This window comes from Pelobates fuscus, chromosome 6, assembly GCF_036172605.1.
Source record: "Pelobates fuscus isolate aPelFus1 chromosome 6, aPelFus1.pri, whole genome shotgun sequence".
Classification (NCBI taxonomy): domain Eukaryota; kingdom Metazoa; phylum Chordata; class Amphibia; order Anura; family Pelobatidae; genus Pelobates; species Pelobates fuscus.
The window spans coordinates 272,695,059-272,705,331 of NC_086322.1; positions in this window are offsets into that span (position 1 = coordinate 272,695,059).

A 10,273-nucleotide genomic window follows, 5' to 3' on the forward strand; every position below is an offset into this window, starting at 1 on the left:
GTTTTGTTTTTTAAATTAAAGTGTAATTTCTCTGGTATTACATGGTCGTCTTAACAGTATTATAGGCCCCCAGGCGAAGCAGTGCACTGGGATTCGGCCTACACAACCACTCACAGGAATAAAATTTTTAATTATCAATAAAATTAAGCTTATATTTATTGGTACCTCCAACACCTTCACAGATTGATGAATACACACTCACACACTTACTTTTGCCAGGGTGCAGAACATTACACTGCCTGGTGGTGTGTGAGCTCCGGCTGGAGGCTGATTTTACGGTTTACTCTTCTGCGAGCTGAGCAAAGCTCCGACCAGCCTGATCACAGGAGGAACTTGCAGCCTCCCGGGCCCTCCTGCCTTCCCTTTCCATTATAGAAGTGTCAGGAGGCCAGTGAGGGAGACCGCATTCTCCACCGGCCCTAAAAGGCAGGCAGCGAGGCCGAGCTCTGCGTGGGTTCAACAGGGGCGATTAATGGATCGTCCCTATCTGTCTCAGCACATGTGCATCGCGATGGGGCCCTGGTGTCAAACTCTTCCGGATCTGAAAAATTTAATCTGCAAAAGAACACGACTCCAAACCGGTAATGAGCTGCCACACATCTGTGTATGCTTATTAGTAATGCTTAACAAAATCTGCAAATATGAGCTTGCAATCTATGATAAAGTAGCACTTATGGGTCACCTGGGCATTATTTATCAAATGCCAAACAAAAGCCATTTGGGCGCCATGTTCAAGCCTTTTTGGTTATTAATAATAAAAAAATCAAATTATGGCAATGCCAATCAAATTTGTGCTTCCATTCGGTTTTCTGTTAAAATCCGCCTGTAGTTTCAACCAATTTCATTATTTGGGGAGAAAAAATTTAGTTTGCGGACACACCCAGAACATGCATTTTTGCAACGTTGCTGAAAAATAACAAAATATATAAAGAAGAGTACAAAAAAAACCCACAAACCACTTGTAAATCTTAAAAGGCGAATTTAAAATCACCCATCTTGGCTAACAAATGATATATTATTTTGCTAGATAGGGGAGGATTTTAAGTAGCTGTGTAAGATTTAATGTGGTATGTGTTTTGTGTTTGTTTCGTTCTGTATATATTTGGAATCCAGATGAGATTCCTTTTAGTTTGAGCACCCTGCCCCTCTACTCCAGGCCCACTTTGGAAGTGACCGCAAGAAAGCATATTTGTGGAGCGTCTCTAGAAGATATTTAAGCAGTAAGCATTGCAGTTGGCATGTCTTATCAACCATTTCAAAATAAGCATAGGCCCTACCGATATTGGGGTACTTTGACGAAGTGGTGAGTTTAACACTATATGGTGTAACTGAATATTTTTTGTTAAAAGAAGTGATTTCTAAGTAGCCCTGTAAGATTTATATATATATATATATATATATATATATATATATATATCGATATTGTGTGTGCACTGTTTACTTGATCTGCAGTTTTCTCTTTTGATGTAAAAGAATGCTCCGGGCTCCACGACAACTTTGTTACAATATAGTTATGGTGCACTTTAACATACCTGGTACAGACCATAAGTATTGCACCTATATCGCACATAAAATGTAACCCTCACATATGCAGTAATGAAGCATTCGATGGCAGGTAGATGCTGTTTATAGAAACCACTCAGCTTAAAGTGCTTGCATTAACAGAGAAATCTAATTGTATCCATAACTACATCACTGAGATTTCGGGCAAATAAAGTGCAACTGTGTTCTTGTTACAGGAACGCTATAATGTCAGGAATACAGTCGTGTTTTCCTGACATAAGTTTAAATAGCTATTTAGGCCACTGCTCCCCCTCCCAACCACCTCTTGTTAAAAAGGTGATTTATTCACAGTTTCTAGCGCCGCACAGGTCTGGTCGCATCTGGCCCCCATGCTCTGCCCTCTTGGATCATGAGATAAAGTAGAACTTTATTTGTTGGAGTCTCCATGACGCAGTTATGGATACAACTGTATTGCGCCTAAAACTCCTAAGTAACCCCCTACCCTAAACATCCCCTCAGGGCTCTAGGGTTCCAACCTGAGGTTGTGTGGCCAGTACTGGTATTCCAAAAATACAGACAATGCAAATGCAGGCATTTTTCTCTGGTAGGAGAATGTTCTGCAATACTGGCACCAGCCACCAGGGTGTGCAGTGTTCTCAGCCTGTCCTAGGAAGAGTCGTTGGTGCTTTTGCTGGTGTGAGGCCGGGATAGGCAGATGCAGTGTGTTCCCGCCCACTCTCCACTAACAGAATCCGCATGGGAGGAGTGGGAAGAGCAACTCAGAGCAAGTGCTTCAGCAGCTCCCAGCATGCACCAGGAGTCAATATTATAGGTAAACTAACTAAGAGATGGGGGAGAGACAAGGGTCAGGAGACAAGGGTGGCATAGAAATAAAGACACAGTTGGGGTGGCATAGAAATAAAGACACAGTTGGGGTGGCATAGAAGGAGAGACTCTGATGGAGGTGGCATATGAGAGATATAGGGGGGGTGGCATGGAAAGAAAAAAACGGGTGGCATAGTAATAAAGACACAGATGGAGGTGGCATAGAAATAAAGACACAGTTGGGGTGGCATAGAAGGAGAGACACTGATGGAGGTGGCATATTAGAGATATAGGGGAGGGTGGCATGGAAAGAAAAAAACACGGGTGGCATAGTAATAAAGACACAGATGGAGGTGGCATAGAAAAAGAGACACTGATGGGATGGCATAGGAGAGATATATGGGGTCGCATAGAAATAAAGACACAGTTGGGGTGGCATAGAAATAAAGACACAGTTGGGGTGGCATAGATGGAGAGACACAGTTGGAGGTGGCATAGGAGAGATATATGGGGTGGCATAGAAATAAAGACACAGTTGGGGTGGCATAGAAGGAGAGACACTGTTGGAGGTGGCATAGGAGAGATATATGGGGTGGCATAGAAATAAAGACATAGTTGGGGTGGCATAGAAGGAGAGACATATGGGGTGGCATAAAAGAACAGTGGCGTCGCTAGAGGGGCCACGGCCCCCCCTACATCGTGCCGTTTCACCCTACGGCTACCGTTGGCTTCTTTTTTTTATATACACATAGCAACAAGGAACCGCCGTTGGTGCCACTACATGGGGGATTACTCTTTGACCCTCCTGAACTTGGAAGCGGATGTGCTCTTGTCAGGCCAGTTAGGTTGTGACCTGGGGGGGCACTTTACGAGGGGGCACCCACAGCAATAAAAGTCCAAGACCGCCTTTGTAGCCTGCGCGGCGTACAGCTACAGGCCAGGCCAGCGAGCCTTCAGGAGAGCAAGGCAGCGCAATGGCGCAGCTTTCACACACCTGCAGATGTAAACGGGGCGTCAGGACCTGAGTCCTGAAAGCAGGTACTACGCTGATTGAAATGGCCTGCTTTCAATGCCCCAAGTATGTGATGAACAAGGAAGGCCTGCTTGCTGTGTGTTTTTGTGTTTATGTATTTAGCAGTGAGTGTATGCACTCAGCAGTCTGTGTATGTGTGTGTATTTAGAAATTCCCAGATTTTACTAGTAACATGACGTAAAGTCATGATTTTATTAAAGACACGGAGGCGAGTATTATGCATAACTCTTTCTTTATTTCCTCAGCAGCAAAGATAGAGGAATATAAATATTGTCAAAATGAAAGAAAAAACTGTATAGGCATAACGGGTAGCCGATCACATGGTAGAGGAAGTAGCTATATAAGTCCTGTGTCTCCCACAATCCTCCTCTTTCTTGCGAAAACCGAAGACCAGGTAAGAAGAACGATGTCCCACTTGATCAACACAGGAGACAGGAACAATACGATAACTTCAAGCTAAAAAAGACAGAGAAATATGGTAATTTCCAGACTCAAAACTGTAGACTTACCAAACATCACTGTGAGGAGTCACAAACAACAAACTGGATTCTGAAATACAAAATATAAATAATTAGTAAACATAATGAGACGTACAAAGTCATCCAATCATATAAATAAATACATATAAATAAATACATATAAATAAATACATACCTAATTGAACAGCAAAAACCCGTAGAGTCTCAAGCATCTCGTATCCCAAATCCACACCGGGAGGGTAGGAGGGAATAATACTCGCCTCCGTGTCTTTAATAAAATCATGACTTTACGTCATGTTACTAGTAAAATCTGGGAATTTTATTAAAGACACGGAGGCTCATATTATGCAAGTTCAAAGCTGTGCAACCACTCGAGATGCGATGTGTTCAATAGGTCTGAAATAGAAGTCCCTAAAGGTCGATTCTCTGGACCAATCTGCCGCCCGCATAATATCCTCCAGACGACATCCGACTGAGGAGGCTTTTGAAGCCATCGCGCCTCGCACAGAATGAGGCGTAAAAACAGAGGTGTCTATACCTGCAGAAGATAGTAACCAACGCACCCAACGTGCTAGAGTAGGTGTCGAAACTGGCCGGTGAGGTGACTTAAAAGATAAGAACAAATCATGTAGATCAGCGGAGCGGAGGGAATGTGTAGCATCCAGATAAACTTTGACGCAATCCACTGGGCAAAGTGCCGGACAACCAGAAAACCTAGGGTATGTAAAGGACTTGGATGCAGATTTCGTCCTCCTGGATATGTCAAAAGTAACGCCTTCCGGGGTGAATGCAACGGCGTCCCAATCCAGGGCCCTGACATCAGAGACCCTCTTGCAAGAGACCAAACAGAGTAACATCACCAGTTTGGATGACAATCGCTTTAAAGTCTTGGTTAGGTTACCATGATGAGAGGAACTGCAACATCACGTTGACGTCCCAAAAGGCAGAGAAACGAGGCCGAGGAGGACGGGCGAGTCGAATACCCTTGAGAAGGCGACATACAAAAGGATGTCTGCTGACAGGGGAACCATCCAAACCCTTGTATCCGGCCGAAATAGCCGAGCGGGATAGGTTGATCGTGCGGTAAGCCTTACCCGAGTCAAACAGGAACATGAGGAACTCCAGGATCAAATGTAGAGGGGCAGATACGGGATCCACTGCCCGTTCCATGCACCAACCAGACCACGATCTCCATGAAGCTCGATAAGCTGTTCGTGTGCCTGGGGCCCAGGCGTTATCGAGGAGTAGGAGAGTTGTCTGCGGAACGTCTGAGACAACCCAAGGTCCCCTGAAAGGAACCATGCTATCAGGGGCAGCTGGTGTTGCAACACCAGTTCGTGCGAGTTCCCATCCGGATCCAGAAGGAGGTCCTGGAAGACTGGGATCAACCGAGGGAAATCTATGGACAACTCCATCAAGCGAGGGAACCATGGCCGAGATCTCCAGAGAGGAGTGACCAGCGCCACACGACAGTCGTGGCGAACCAGTTTCGAGATCGTGCGTGCGATCATGTTGAACGGGGGAAAAGCGTACAGGTGACCCTGTGGCCAGTCTTGGAGGAAGGCATCCGTCGCCACCGCTGCCGGGTCCGGCCTCCAACTGTAGAACTTCGGCAGTTGTGTGTTCAGCCGTGATGCGAACAGATCCATCTGGAATTTTCCCCACAACATGTCCAGGCTCTGGAACACCGAAGTGTGCAAACGCCAATCGCCAGAGTCTCTTAAGTGTCTGGAATTCCAATCCGCTCCCGAATTGTCCAGACCCGGAATGTGTTCCGCCGTCACCGAGACGTTGTTGTATAGGCAGAACTGCCAGAAATCTTTTGCAAGCATCGCTAACATTTTGGACTTCGTACCTCCCAGGTGATTTATGCAACGGACTGCCGACACGTTGTCCATCTTGAGGAGAACGCAGCAATTCGCCCGCCCTGGGGTAAGGCTGCGGATCGCGAACGCCCCTGCCAGGAGCTCCAAGCAGTTGATGTGCAACGACTTCTCCATGTCTGACCATCTGCCTCCTGTGGAAACGTCTCCACAACGAGCACCCCAGCCGTGTAAGCTGGCATCGGACTCGATCACTACGTCCGGGATGGAGCCGAAAATGGCCCTCCCGTTCCACGCCTCCATGTGTGCCAGCCACCACACCAATTCATCTCTGGACTCCGTGTCCAGGCGTATCTGAGATTCGTAGGAGTGACCTGACCGAAGGTGTGCCCCTTTGAGCCGCTGGAGGGCTCGGTAATGTAGTGGACCTGGGAAGATCGCTTGAATAGAGGCCGCGAGAAGGCCAATTATCCTCGCCAGTTGCCTGACGGACAAATCTGGGACGCGAAGAGCCCTTCGAATTTCCTTCTGGATGGCTTTCACCTTGGGGCCCGGTAGAAACAGAAACTGGCGGACGGAGTCCACTCTGAAGCCCAGAAATTCTATGGACTGGGCGGGATCCAGGACCGACTTGTCCCAGTTGATCAGAAAACCTAACCTCTGTAACAGGTTGGTAGTCCACTCTAGGTGAAGAAGGAGATCCTCCTTTGATTGGGACAAAATCAGAATGTCGTCCAGGTAGATAATGAGACGAACCCCGCGGGTTCGAAGGAACGCCACTACCGGCTTCAAGAGCTTGGTGAAACACCAGGGAGCCGAGGAGAGACCGAAAGGCAGGCAGGTGAAGCGCCAGCGACGCCCATGCCATGTGAAATGGAGATAGTCTCTGAACTCCTGAGCGATAGGGACCGTGAAGTAAGCGTCCTTTAGGTCCAGCTTGGCCAGCCAGTCCGACTGGCGTAGAAGGTCTCTGAGGCAGTGTATACCTTCCATCTGGAAGTGTTGGTAACGCAGGAAGGCGTTGAGGGGACGAAGATTTATCACAGGGCGAACTCCGCCCCCTTTCTTGGGCACCAGGAACAGATTGCTCGTAAAGCCCTTGGCGGTGAACGGCAGTTCCTCTATAGCGCCCTTGGACAACATTTCTGTGACCTCTGCGGAGATCATCTCGTCCTGATCTGGTGGAAGAGACAGTTCTCTGGGGGAATAAAACTGGACAGGCATGGAAACAAACTCTAGGCGATACCCCCTTACGCACTGCAGAACCCAAGCATCCGAGGTGATATTTTCCCACTCTCGGTAAAATAGGGCCAACCTCCCCGCTACTTGAATGGCAGGGGAAGAAAGGGTACTTACCATAAGGACGTCTGCCGGGGTTACCACCGCGGGAATACCTGGAGCCCCAAGCCCGACCTCTGGCTGGGAAGAAGGGAGGGGTTCTCTGGTCCTGAAATACCCGGGAGGGAAAAAAGGAACCTCTGGTTGCGCGGAATGCGCCTCGGAAACCACGGCCGGGTGGACGGTTCCTGCTACGCCCGGCCCCTCCGAAAACCTTAGGTCGCGAACACGCGCTTCATATTCGCCTGTGCCTTGTCAATGGCAGTGAAGGTCTTGACAAAAGACCCCATGTCTTTAACAAAAGAGGTGCCGAACAGCAAACCCTCATCGGTCGGGTCAGGCTCCGCCACAGTCATAGTGGCCAGTTTAGGGTCTATCTTCAAGAGGATCGCTTTACGCCTCTCGGTGGACATCGCCGTATTGGCGTTCCCCAGTAGGCATATCGCCCGTTGGACCCAACCTATGGCCACATCCACATCAACAACAGAGTCTCCCGCTCTAGCAGAGTCGAGGAGCTCATAGAGCTTCGACAGGGGTCCCAGCGTATCCAGGATCTTGTCCTGGCAACCCTTTAGGGAATGGTCAAGGCCCTTCTTAGATTTCCACCCCGACTTATTCAAAAACTGGGCAATCTGCGGATCAATGTCAGGGGTCTTGCATGCAGAGCCCGGGAGGGAGGGTCGTGGGCATTCGGCGCGCAGCTTATTGCGGCCTTCCCTAGAAAGGGGCGTGCGGATGCGTTTAGCCACATACTGGGCAATATGATCCGGGGGGACCCATTCAGCGGACCGGGGGTGGCGCAAATCGTCAGGGTCGAACAGGGGGTTACCCTGTGGGTCAAGGATCGCCTTGGTGTCCCCAGAGGGGCCTAATAACTGGCCCCGGTCCTTGGCGGAGGACCCCGAGGGGGTGACGCCCGTAGGGGGCAAATCCTCGCCAGAGTCATTATCATCAAAGGAGTCGTACTCCATAAGGTCGGAGTCATCCTCCACACTCCGGTCGGTATCCGACCCATCATCAAGGGCTCTAGCCCGTTTCCATAATCTAGCCTTTTTAGCCCGGCCAGGGGCTCTTTTGCGCGTGGGGTGCGCGCTATCTGTGACCGCCTCCAGCGTGTCAGTCATGGCAGGTAGCACCTGCATAGAGGAGTGGGAGCCGACATGTTTAGACTTAGTCCTTGCCTTACGGGCACCAGGCACAGTCTGAGCAGGGGAAGGGGAACCCACACCTAGGGGGGTAGTAGGGACCATAGTAGGTAAAACCACAGAATGCAGGGACTGTGAGAATGAGGAGGAAACAGCCCCCATGGCTGAGGCAATAGCCTTCTGGATTGAAGAAGCCATAGTGGCCTCCAGCATGGCCTGAAACTCCTGAGAGGCCATAGTACCCTCAGGATTATCTGAGTGAAAGTCCCCAGGGGGGCCTACAGGGCCATCCTCCCTATCCTGCATGTTTGCAAAACCACAGCGAGCTTAAGATAAGAAAAAACTGACAAATTACACTAGGGGAGAAAAAGGGTTGAGTAACCCACAGAAATAGCAGGGAGAAACAAAGAAGGACCAGACCGTCAGAGTGCCAGGGGACCCAGAGGACAAAACGAGGCGACCGACCGCACGGCAGCACTGCAAGCAGAACGGAGTCTGCCCAAAATGGCCGCCGCACGTGAGGGAGGCGCTCGCGACCTGGTGCCCGGCGGGGGAAGGGGCGCGTGCACCCGAGCCGCGCGGGCAGCCGGTGAGAAGGGAGAGGAGAGCACTCGGCCGCGGGCAGGAGACGGTCGCGGCAGCGAGGCAGAGCCGGGTCCCGCGCGGGAAAGCGGGAGAACAGGGGAGGGAGGGGAAGGGTGGAAAACCTCCGGCTAGAAGGGTAGAACCCCCAAGGAGTCCGAGGCACTGACGGTACAGGTCAAGACAGAATAGAGTGCACAATAAGGCAAACAGAATAAATAAATACAAGACGAATACAAATACATGTAAAACACCAAAATGAAAAATCAGAATCAAGAGCAAACAAGTAACACTTATCTGTCTGAGGAAGCAGCAAAGAAAGAGGAGGATTGTGGGAGACACAGGACTTATATAGCTACTTCCTCTACCATGTGATCGGCTACCCGTTATGCCTATACAGTTTTTTCTTTCATTTTGACAATATTTATATTCCTCTATCTTTGCTGCTGAGGAAATAAAGAAAGAGTTATGCATAATATGAGCCTCCGTGTCTTTAATAAAATCTGTCCGTGTATTTGGCAATCTGAGTGTATGCATTCAGCAGTTTGTGTGTGTATTTAGCAGTCTGTGTGTATGCATTTAGCAGTCTGTGTGTGTATTTAGCAGTCCGTGTGTGTATGCATTTAGCAGTCTGTGTGTGTATTTAGCAGTCTGGGTGTGAATGCATTTAGCAGTCTGTGTGTGCATGCATGCATTCAGCAGTCTGTGTGTATGCATTCAGCAGTTTGTGTGTGTATTTAGCAGTCTGTGTCTGTATTTAGCATTCTGGGTGTGCATGTATGCATTCAGCAGTCTGTGTGTACGCATTCAGCAGTTTGTGTGTGTATTTAGCAATTTGTGTGTGTGTATTTAGCAGTCTGGGTGTGTATTTAGCAGTTTGTGTGTGTGTGTGTGTGTGTGTGTGTGTGTTTAGCAGTCTGGGTGTGTGTTTAGCAGTCTGGGTGTGCATGTTTGTATTCAGCAATCTGTGTGTATATCAGGATGATACGGTTGCCCAACACGCAGAATTACGTTAGACACAGAGAAAATATATTATACATATTAGATATAGACAAAATAGGAGAGCGCAGATCTTAAAAGTAAATAAAACTAAATATCAATAAGAACGTGAGTAAATTCAGCAGCTATACACATATAAAGATCCTTAAAAACTTTACACATAATATATCAACAAAACTAAAGTGTCAGCTCTATACTTGAAAACCTAATTTAGGTGATCACTCTCAATCTGAAGTAAAACACTTATAAATGCGGATTCATGCAAATACTTCCAAGTGCAATAAAATAAAATACAATAAAACAGACCAGCATAAGTGTAGTACTCAAATAATCATAAAAAGTCTTGCTATAGGGTCCAATAAATCTTGGGTGATGATCTTTAACAGGGTTAAGATTAGTCTTGCAGCTATGTCACAGCATCTGTAGGTACATTGTTGCACTGTGGGCTTTTTACCTTGAAATGATACAAGGTTAAAAGCCTATTCTGTGAATATTTTCAGTGTGTATGTTTGTTTAGCTGCGTATTTTTGTATTTATCAGCATGTG